Genomic DNA, 10,067 nt, shown 5'->3' on the forward strand with positions numbered 1-10,067 from the left:
GAAAGTTAGATGGACAGATGAGATCAAGAAGTTGCGGGGATAAATTGGTCACAGTTGGCACAGGACCGAGGTAATTGGAGAATAATGGGAGAGGCCTTTGCCCTGCAGTGGGAGTAGATTGGCTGGTGATGATTATTATTATTATTATTATTATTATATTATTATTATTATTATTATTATTATTATTATTATTATTATGATGATGATGATGGTTATCATTGTCAATTCTCTGATTTTTTTCACTTTGCCTGCAAATCTACCTCGCCCCCCAATTTGCCGTCCGGTCCTCCGCCATGTCAACTTCATGCAACTCGACCCTCCATCTCAAAAGGTTGCCGACCCCTGATTTAAAACAAGCAGCCTTCGGCAACTCGCTCAACTCAAACCGGCCCAGAAAGGCTTTTTTAAGTAGGAAATGCTGGAGAACGTTTAAATTTCGCGCTACACGACATCTGCAGTGACGTCACCAAGAATACGCTAAAAGCAGAGGTATTTGGGTGCTAACATTCATCAGGGTTAGCATTCAAAGGGTGCTATCAAAAAGAGCTAGAGGCAACATTGAAAATGCAATATCTTTTTTGCCGCGACTCCGATCAGCCGCCCCAAATTGCACGAACAAGTGTCCCTGCGACGTCATAAGGGCTGAACTAGAAAGTGCTGGTGAGTCGCCGCTGCTTCATCTGGTCTCCCTAATACTTACATTGTTAAAGATTTGCGTAAAAATTGGATCAAGTTATAATGAAACAAACAGTGTATTGTGTTTGCATAAGCTTTTATTTTGTTTTCGTGCTCCCCTTAACAATTTTTTTAGGTGACAGGAGTGAATTCAGGGCAGAATACTAAAAGAAAAAAAATTTACGCATAGAAAACGCGCAATTCCCACTGGCTCCGTTCAGGTGTTAATTAGCCCATTACAGCCATATCCTGATGCACATACTCGCTGCTTGAAAATCGATGTCGCTTGCACTTCAAGGAAAGAAACCACATTTTCAATAAGTACCGCTATAGCTGTAGGCGACACAGACACGGGAGGCAACGGGAAAATTCAGTGCGCGTTGCTGAAACCACAATACGCCACGTCCAGTCGACGCCGCGCAACGACGTTTTGCCGCATTTACAGAATCAGCGACACCGTTCAAGGAAGTGGCTGAGCAATGTGTCACAGGCACGCGACTTCTTGACATCCGTAATCTTGCGGTCACCGCTTACAACAGGAAGCTGTATCGAGGCATTAAATGCGTCGGGTCAGACCAGTCGAGCAAGAAAGGCTGGAACCGTCGAAGATATCGTCGGTCGCTGGCCTTCGAAAGATAAATGCTCTGACAAAGCCGAGAAGACTCCAAATCAATTGAGCGTCGTCCTCAAAATACGACGCAGAAAAGAACGGGAAGGTTCGAATTTATTAGATAGTAGTATTAGCTTTACTTTCTTTTTACACGAGGATGTTGGAGGGGAGCTGTCATAGTACATCGGCTTGAGTCTTTCGCGTCCTTTGTTGTCGATCGGGCATGTCCTTCATGCATCAGTTTGTACCATCAGGTGCCAACAAACACCCGACTTTCCTCCCAAGATCACCTCTTCCTACAAGCAGTGGATGACATTTCTGGCCAGCCACCCTTTGACAAGCACCAAGATCTGGTGAAGAGGACCTGTACAGCCAGCTCCAGCTATGCCCTCCAACTGACGGGTGAACTAAAACAAGCGCCTGACGTTCTCTGAATGAAGACCTATTCAATCGATCAGTTCTCCACAATTCAGACCGAAGAAGGTTGGAGTGACCTCCCCCCTCTTTAGTTCGTCACCATCCCCATCCTAAAGGGAGGGATGTTGATGCACTTCCTTGACATGAGGTGAGGAGAAGGAGGGGGGGTTACATTGAAAAATGGGATGACCGTCAGTGCCTCTTTTTACCATCTGCAACTGCACAGATCAGGATCAGTGACGAATTCACCCCATAGTAGCACAGGGTGGGTCAATAGCACAAGCAATAGCGGACCGGTTGGAGGAGACATTACGACAGCTTCGTTGTACAATTATTTGGTCTGAGATCAATGCCAACCACTTTTGAGAAGGTTGCACGTCTATGCCAAGCATTAGACGTACTTCCTATCTAAAGGAATGTTGTGTTTGTTCTCTCTCTCTCTCTCTCTCTCTCTCTCTCTCTCTCTCTCTCTCTCTCTCTCTCTCTCTCTCTCTCTCTCTCTCTCTCTCTCTCTCTCTCTCTCTCTCTCTCTCCGTCCGTCCGTCCGCCCGTCCATCCGTCCGTCCATCCTTGTATTCATCGGCGAGTTCACTGGCGTTGTTCGCACAGGAATATTCACGCATTTAAAAAATCACGCTTAAAGTTATTGGAATGGGCTAAATGATGCGTAAACATTTGCTCCTGTTCCCCAACTGGTTACGCGGAAGTAAAGGAAACATCGCGTTTGCGTCGACTGGAACTATGATATCCCACGATACCGATTCATCCGGCGTGCATCAGCCGCTTAATAGTCGTGAAGGGGATCCCAAGGAGAGGCGCTCGCTGACTTCGTTCAATGGCGGGAGGTGCGCAGATCGTAGTAGAACCCGTGGCTGAGAGAGAAAGAGAGAGATGATGAACGCTTAATAGAGCAAACAATGGTCGTTGAGCCGTCACTCGGTGGGGTGGGTTAGCCTCAGTCCACGTATACCATTGGACCTTGGCTGCAGTCCTGGCACGGGTGACTAGAAGGATCTGGTCAGCGTGACGGGAGTTGGTCAGCAGGACCTCCAACTGCTCTGGGGAAAGGTTGGGATTGGGGGTGGGCGATGGGGTGCTTTGACAGGCCCGCACCATGTGGTAGGTAGTATTAATAGAGGGGCAGAAGTGACAAAGGGTATTGGGTAGGATAAATAGAGTGGAAGATGGGTGGGATAGGTGTTTGCTTGTAATCGACGCCAGGTTGTTGCTTCCTCCTTGGTTAGTTGAGGGTGAGGCTGAGGCAGGGTGTCGCGGAGGATGTCGTGGTAGCGTTATGGAACAGCGGGAGGTGAGGGACGCTGCAGTTGTGACCCTGAGGAAAAATCCCAGGAGCCACCTCATATCCCTCGAGTGACGATTGGCCAGGGGTCCAGACGATGTAGCGGTAGGGGAGGAGGTTGACTTATGTGATTACCCGTAAGGCGGTAGTGAACCATGCGTTCAAACAATTTTCCGACAAATTAGTTAAGGAAATGGGCCTTAGGTTCGCGGGTTCATGGATTTGCCAGGCCAATTTATTTATAATTACCCTGGCACTGAAGACTTGTCTTAGGAACTGAACCTTTGCCGATCCGAGCACACGTCCAACCTACCCAGGCGCTCGACTACACGGGTGATCCCAACTACAAGAGGGACGAACCCTTGCTGAAATCGAGGCGGACGCGTATACTATCTCACCAGAAAGACCGCTGCGGGTTGAGACGAAATCCCTAATTTTAGTGGTTCGAAACCTCCATCATGTTGCCGAGGGAAGTCTCGTAGACTACATCAACGGTGCTGGCTTGTGGGCTCTCTGACCCTGCAGTGGAAACACGCGGATGTAACTCTAGGGACGTCCTCAGACGTATCCAAGGCTTTTGGGAATCGGCCCCTTTTCTCGAAGGTAGTCTCGAAATCATCCACGTAATGTCGTGCTCCGGCCCACAACGTTGCCGCGTGCGCGCGCGCGTCCGTCTGTCTGTCTGTATGCTGTTTGTGCGTGTGTGCACGTGTCTGTGTGCGTTGATTTCATTGCTATTTGCTGATCATCATTCCCAGGTCGTTTGAAACCAACGCTAGACCTTGTACGCGTCAAACCAGGGCTGCTCTGCACATCCCGGGCGTTCTTCCAAAGCGTAAAACCGCAAACTGTTCTAGCCAGCTAAATAGGCAAATCAATGTAGGCAAATAGACAAACAGCGAACTTACCTGTACTTGCGTCAATGCACAAAGCAAGCATACCTTTCTCACGGATAGCAGATAGTTAAAATGCAAGCTGCCACGGATGCACTCAGCAATTCATTGCGGGTGACATGTGACGCCAGAAAGGCCCGAGCAGAGGTAGCACTGCATTCTTTTTTTAGCGCCCGGTAAACCGTCCAATATGCCAGGCCATTACGTAGCGTGCGCAGGCGGGCAGCGCAAAATTCGTGGAATTAAAGCCAAAGGCAGTATATTCCCACCTTTCGTTTGCATCTCTTCCTCGTATATTTCTGTTTTATAAATCGATAATTTGTTCCCTAAGGCAGTGGCGGATCTTGGCACTGATCGTTGCGGCCTTTCCGAAACACACGGCGCGGAGCAGTTTGTATATATAATGAGACTGCATCCATTGCGAGTAATTACATACACTTCACGTGACGGAGTAGTCAGTCGGAGAAATAGAGGCACGAAATGTGAGAACAGGTGCAATTAAGGACTGTGGGAACAAACTAGTTCTCGCTCTACCGTGAGATTCGAGAGGAACGCACATCCACGTCTCTAAATTCTGCGCTCCTAACAAGACAAGAAAAGCACGCGCGTCCACACGATTTTCTTTTTTTTATGACAAGGCTTTATTTGGAGAGAATGCGATCGAAAAAGTGTGAAGCTAGTTGCGTGATGCCTGATATCTGCCAAATAAATGCAATAATGGTCCAGTTGACAAATGCTCCCATAGTGTTGGTGCAAATGTAGATGATTGTTACCTGTAAAATTGATAAGAAAGAGTATAAAACTAAACAAAGATTTATTGGTGAATACTTAAGAATGCGTCAGTATCTCATTCCTGTCTTTCACGAACTTAAAGGGACCCTGCAACCCTTCCGATAAACGCTTTCACACTTTCCTTCGCGTTTGGAAGCACTGCAAAAGCTACAGTTATCGCCATCACATAGCGGCACTGCGTGATTTGCTCCTCGCAGCAGATGCGGCTTCCGTTTCTGCTTTGCTTTTGTGGCTTTCTTTTCAAAGTGGCTGTGGAATGCGTTCATTGCTGCGCCTGAAAGAGAACCGGCCAATAGCCGCTACATCGCTTTAATGACGTCATTCCAGCGCAGTCAAAGAAGGTCAACACCGGGAAAGAGAGAAAAATCTTCTGAGCAAGTTTCTAAGTTATCTGATGAGCTAGTAATTTTTGGCCGAGGTACTTCGCGACCCCCTAATCTAAATACTGGATGTGTTGGTTGAAAGAAGTGTTGCAGGGTCCCTTTAAGGCTCGGACTGATGCGTGCGCCATGCTGCGGCTTCAGAAATCCGCAGCAAAGCGTTTCTCCCTTACACACCGTGACAAGCGTGTTTTGCGTTCTAGCCAATTTTAATTCCAATTCCATGTCTCCCCCTTCCCCTTCTGAAGAAAAAAAGGAAAAAAATGTGGGGAACGACACCTGCTCTATCTACGCTGTGACAGGTTTAAAGCCAATATAAAATAAACAAATAGGGCTGAAAGCCAACTAAACATTTATAAGAAAAAGTCAATTTCATTATTTAAAAAATAAACAAAGTTCCCGACGTACGTAACAGCAGGACGTCCAAGCAAAGTTTAACAGGAAGACTAATCGCAAAGGAACAGAAAACGAAGCAGAAGAAAGAAATTTCTCAAGTCAGTTCGGCACAAAAGATCCCACAACGCGGCAGTTCCGCTCTGAAAAGCCCCCATCGCAATACACGCCACTCACTGTATTCGCAGAATTTAAAAATTCTGCGTATACAGTGCCACCTGTGTGGCGACGTTTGCTCGATTTTGCAGCGGCATTGGCTGCCGGTCGCTGCTTTTGTTGTACACCAGTATCGGCATTTCGTCGCCATCATTTCCATTGGATTCTCTTTTGCCGCTTACCCGGCCCCGCACTTGCTGCACACTCCATTTTACAACAACAAGCGGTTACGGGACAGGTCGAGACGGCCAGCGAAGCAACGTTGCTCATTCCAGTAACGTTGGTGCGACGGGCACATCAGGCGAAGAATGGGGCGAGCCGCGCTTCGATTTGACGTCTCCCAGACAACTCTGTCGGCAGCTTCGAGAACGTAGCGGCACCACAGCCAACGGCGCCGCCGGCAACGCTGACGTCACCCCTCTCCGCACGCGCTCTGTCGTTTTTTGTTCTTGTGTAGCTCACTGTCCACGAATCGACGATGAAACTTCCGCTGGAATGTGGGGCACCTTTCATGGGCGCTATATTTACACAAAGCGACGCGAGTGTTCGGCAGAGTTTGCTGGCATACTTTGTGCCGATATTAGGGTCCTGCTCAATGGCAAGACAGCGTTAAAAAACTCTTCCATTAGTTTTCTAAAAGATGTATCTTCGTCAAAGTGTACATGTTTGATTATGAAAGGAACATTAGGTTGCGTGACCGTTTCTGTTCTACGGGGCTAGTGCGTAGTTTTTTTTCCTAGATACCCGCCGCGGTGGCTCAGTGGCTAAGGCGTTGCGCTGCTGAGCACGAGGTCGCGGGTGCGATTCCCGGCCACGGCGGCCGGTTTTTTGATGGAGGCGAAAAGCAAAAACTCCCGTGTGTACAAGCTTTCGGAGCACGTTAGACATCCCCATGTGGTCAAATAAAATTCGGAGCCCTCCAACTTGGAATGAGGTTTATTGGCAGAGGTTGCTGTGCAAGCGAAAGATAAGGAGGGCACAGTTCGAGCACAGTCGACGCTTGGAGAAGAAAGCAGTGCGAGGGAACGCCGTCGCTCTAGTCGATGACGGAGCGGCTTCCACATTTGGCTTCTGCTACCGATGATGATGAGATGACGCACATCCCCCGCAGGGGATTGGCAATGGTACCGATTCTCTCCTCATCGCCTGCGTTGCGTCGGCGCGTTACACCCTGCAATAAATCAGGTTTTTCTCGATATTTTCAGAAAGGAAAAACAACAAAATGAGTATAGTGCTTGTGTAACTTCACCGAGGCTCCCACGACGTGAATCTGTACGTAATTTGCCGCTGATAGGAACACCTGGGCTGCCGCGCCGACAGAAACCAATGCGATCGCAGCAACGGCAAATCGCTAGCTCGTCAAAAGCATCTAATTTAACGAAGCGTGATGTGGATCGCGTCAGAAGATATAAAGAGAGGAAAAACAAGGGTAGGTATCTGCATCATTCTTAAAACAATTTGGGCACGAGGAACGGTACACTTACAAAGAAAACAGCGTGTGAGAAGATGCATGCTGGATTCTGGTGCAGGGCTTCGCCCTGAAATTAGGAAAATCAAACCCCGGTGGGTCTTAATGCGTCCTTTCAAGCGTCAACGGAAAAAGTGCCAATCAGCTTTGCGCTCCAGCTAAAGCTTCAAGTTGAGATACGCGCGACAAGTGTAGGCGCAAATTCCCATAAAAAAAAGTTGTTTCTTCCTTGAGAACAATCATTTGCATTCTATGCATCCCATCGACTTTTCTCGTTTCGAAAGCTTGCTGACTCCTTGCGTTTTCCGAGCATAGCCCTGAGGAAAAGGCCAAAATTATCCCGAGCAAACAGCGCCTTAGACAGCCATCAAAGTAGGATGTCTTCCTTGTAGCGTTCCCCTTCCCTCCATCTTGAGAGCATGCGAAATTATCAGATAGCATGCCAGGAGGTAAGATTCTTTTCATCTGTACTCCATCTCACAAGTTGGTTGTAGCACGGTGAATGCTACGAAGCGTGCAGACGCGGTGTACCCGCATGCACAGTGGCTCTCATTGAAAGTTCCCTAGTTCCATAATTAAACTGACATTGCTGTGCATATCGATGTAATTAAAAACAAACCAGGGGTCCATTCCGTTGGCTGTTTTAAGCACTTCGAATTTTTTACTGCAGTTTGTTTTTACCACCTATTGGGCTAATAAGAGTTTACACATGCCTACTTACTTTCAGCCAAGAAGAAACGCTTTCCCGAAACAGTTTCCCGGAAACAAATGCGGTACTGAAGTCTAACAGCTTAAAAGAACCATAATTAAGGCCTCGTGTTGGGCCTGAGGTTACATCAATACGCATAACAACGCCTAATTTATTGATGGATTGAAGCAAACGAGCGTGTAATGAGGGCACTACTTGGCATCGCGCGAATACACCATTGCTGCACGCTTGGTAGCTTTCCCCGTGCTACAACTATTAGTGAAATGGAGTATAGCCATTTCAGGTGCCGCTAAGGCGAAAATACATTGTAATTTTCTCGGTTTCTCTGATTCCGTTTAGCATTGGCGAGTCCACAACTGAAATTAGCCAATTAGGCTACAGGGGAAACCATCCTTAGCCAACAACGGAGGCCGACTCACCCACGTTGCATGTTCTTCCGCGCTCCCGTGTCGTCTGCTTCCGCGGACTATTTTTTTCGGCGCATTGCCGGCGCTTATTCACGCCTTGGCGCTTCAAACGCGCAGCACGGCGTTTGTGAAACGAATTATAAGGATTCACAGAAAAACATAAATGAACGAAAGTCAGGAAAAACGATAAGTATTCCGTCAAGACGCCTTTGACGAGAATAATTTCCGTGAAAAAAACTCACGCGAGCACAGCCTTTCGCATTACGAGCTGTCGCGCCACCACACAATGTACGGGTATCGACGCACCGATGCTACGTCAGACAGGAGCAGCCTAATAACACCCGACTTTCTAGCGTGATGGCCTGTAGGATGCGAACAGGAAACCGTCTCAAATTAACGACGTCTCGCATCCCAGCGCAGGATGTCACCGTTCCTGTTTTTTATCTCGCACAGGTGTTTTTCCATGGGGTTCTCCGCAGGTGCTCACGTGGCCAATAAATAAAATTTGCGTCCCTTAGTCGTCCGATACCTTGCTGAGATGGCATCTCTGGACAGGCATAGGGAAAGTACTTCATCAAATGAACAGCCCTTTCTGTGACTGTAGGAGTAGAAAGCGCGTGGATGCGCTTTTTCCGTTTCGGCATTGCGGTTCAAGCTTTGCCCGGGTTCCGTTGGACTCGAGTACAGCGTCAAACTCACCGCTTGTTTGTCAGGGTCTGCGCGCGAAGGGTTCATCTTCGTTGCATTCATCGTTTCGCTCAAGTCAGGTCGGTACCTCGGGGTGTATGCGTCACCATACTAGGAATAGGCAAAAAAATTAGCAGTGGCTTAGCTCGGCTGTGCCAGGATATACGTAGCGTTAGCTAAGGTTCAGCTTGTTAGTCTTGGGTTTTCTGGTTGTCTAGAATTAGCTGATTATCATACTTAGTGCTGCTAAAATGATTTCCAATCCAATCGAATCCAATTTAATCCAATTCAACCCAATCTAATCCAATCCTATCCAATCAACTCCAGTCGCGGCTCCGGCGGCTCCGGCGCGCCAGCTGTGCGCCGTGAGACTTCACTGCAGCTCCTCGCGCATGCGCAGCACGGCTCTCCAGGACCAAGCGAAACTGCTCAACGTTGGCCAGTGTAGCTCACGCTACAAAAGTCATCTGTACCTGCGCCAGCCTTGCTTTACTTCACACTGCAGCACATCAGCCTGCGTTATCATCGCCACACACTCAGGTGTGCGGAGATGGCTCAGTAAAATCTAACTCGTCGGTTACCGGTTTGTGGATTACGTCGACAAGATTTAGTGCAAAGGAAAAACTGCGCCACGAGACACCTCCCTCATTCACTGAGCTAGCTACTACCAAGGAGGCACTCATTTATATAACCAAAAAAATTCCCCCGCATTTCCCCGAGGGGGAGAATGTGAAAGTGCGAATGCACGGTTGTCGGCCCGCTTGCGGCGCTTGCGCTCTGCCCCCGCAGCCCACCGCCTCGCCGCCTTCTCTTCCATCTCTTCCATCGGGTTTGTAGTATCACGTGTACACCACGCAGTTATCAAGCCGCTATAACGCCGCTGAGTCGCCAACGCACGCCGCTGACGACGTAGTTTGAATGCGTTAAAGATATAAGGCGCGTCAACACTGATATCACCGTCGCGTCCGTGGCTTGATCGGTAGAGCGTCGCGCTGCGGCCGCAAAGTCCGCGGATCGAAACCTGGCGCCGGATGCTGTTTCTTTATAGAGGAGCACTGCGGACGCCGACGCCGCCGCCGGCGGTGGATGGTTTGGGGTCGCTTATAAAGTGTATTCACACTTAAAATGAACTCCCCTTTCTGTCGAAACGACAACGATGGAGGAACGCGCAGCTTTCCAA

General features: G+C 48.5%; 1 long non-coding RNA gene across 1 annotated transcript; it reads right to left on the reverse strand.

Annotated features, from left to right (window-relative positions):
• Positions 1-6,569: 6,569 nt before the first annotated feature.
• Positions 6,570-8,489, reverse strand: LOC144161888 (uncharacterized). The gene is made up of 3 exons (XR_013320520.1): positions 8,213-8,489; positions 7,101-7,154; positions 6,570-6,787 (listed from the first exon to the last, which is right to left on the reverse strand). It is a non-coding gene; the product is annotated as an uncharacterized LOC144161888 (long non-coding RNA).
• Between the last annotated feature and the right edge of the window lie 1,578 nt (positions 8,490-10,067).

The sequence above is a fragment of the Haemaphysalis longicornis genome, unplaced genomic scaffold (genome assembly GCF_048455015.1).
Source record: "Haemaphysalis longicornis isolate Haplotype H1 unplaced genomic scaffold, Haemaphysalis longicornis Haplotype H1 scaffold_12, whole genome shotgun sequence".
In the NCBI taxonomy this organism is placed as follows: Eukaryota; Metazoa; Arthropoda; class Arachnida; order Ixodida; family Ixodidae; genus Haemaphysalis; species Haemaphysalis longicornis.